This window comes from Gavialis gangeticus, unplaced genomic scaffold (genome assembly GCF_001723915.1).
Source record: "Gavialis gangeticus isolate Ggan-Ray unplaced genomic scaffold, GavGan_comp1, whole genome shotgun sequence".
Classification (NCBI taxonomy): Eukaryota; Metazoa; Chordata; order Crocodylia; family Gavialidae; genus Gavialis; species Gavialis gangeticus.
Window position 1 is genome coordinate 255,428,554 of NW_017729032.1, and position 1,197 is coordinate 255,429,750.

At 44.7% G+C, this 1,197-nt stretch overlaps 1 protein-coding gene across 1 annotated transcript in view; it reads right to left on the minus strand.

The window, feature by feature from the left end:
- The window catches only part of LOC109303536 (OX-2 membrane glycoprotein-like), a 21,642-nt gene extending 20,610 nt beyond the window's left edge, over positions 1-1,032 (minus strand). The window contains exon 1 of the mRNA XM_019525750.1: positions 774-1,032. The gene's annotated coding sequence lies outside the window, so the exon portion shown is untranslated. The remainder of the gene's footprint in view (positions 1-773) is intronic.
- Positions 1,033-1,197: the final 165 nt, after the last annotated feature.

Consider the following 1,197-nt stretch of genomic DNA (forward strand, 5'->3'; position numbering starts at 1 on the left):
CCAAAGGTGACAAAGTAAAGGGCCAGGTGTCCGTGGACAACTAACTTAATGGAAACAACTTGCAGGTACAGCCCTTGATTCATTCCCAGCTGCCCAATCTCCTGGCTTCCTTCTAAAGCTGGAAAAGCTGCTCTGTCAAATATTCTTTATTTGGTTAGAAAATACGCATTCATTGAAAGCTAAACACATTTCAGACAGAAAAATGGCAAGCCAAAGCACTTCGGTTTTGGGAGGTGGGGGGTGGGTTCAAAATGTCTTACTTATCTGAAACTATATTTATTGTTGTTTTATACAACACAAAAAGTAAATCTCAGCTGAATACTGGCTTGGAGGGTACAGCATCAGATGTGTGGGAGCCCACAGCCAAGAAGGGATATCTGACAGACTCTGGAGCCAGGAAACCTGCCAGAGAGGTAGGATCTAAGAGAACTTTCAAAGGCTTTAAAAAGACAATCAACCATGTTGGTCTCTACACAACCATCTGGTGAGTGACCAGCAGGAAGGGTGTGATCACAGCGAGGACAGTATTAATTCTTCTTGGTTGGAAATGCGCATTAACTTAGCAGCTGTACAGTCCCCAGTTCTTTAGAAGCTGACTGGCAGCTCTTATTAGCACTGAAAACATCTGGCATGTTAACTCTGCATAACACTTCCAACACTCCTTAAGATGAAGAATATTTGTCCGTGCTTTACCAAAGGCAAGAACAGAGGGGAGGGAACAGGGATTGTACTGGAACTTTGTAAGCAAGTTGATAGGAAACATTGATTCTACTTATTTTTTCCGTTTTAGTTCCTTTAGAGCCATGGAAGCACTAAAAGACGGTGCAGTAACAGCACATTGCTGTTAATTAATATCTGGTTCTTTCAAAACGTGATAATACCAGTCATGGGGCTCGGGCTGGAAGATCCTTCTCTCCCAGCACCAGCTCTGTGACTGCAGGGCAGCACTGAGAGAAGAGTCTCCCAGCTCGAGCTCTACAACTGCAGAGCTGGTGCGGGGAGAGTAGGATCTTCCAGCCTGAGCCCCATGATCTCCCAGCCCTCTCTCCTCTATTGTGATCTTGCAGCAGGGGCTGGGAGTTTGAGATGGGAAGAGAAATGGGTGGAGCCAAAGGAGGGACATAGGCTGGGTAAATGTTAATATGTATGAACCTAGTTGTATAAAATGTAAAAAGAACTAATGTTCAGTGCAGGTCC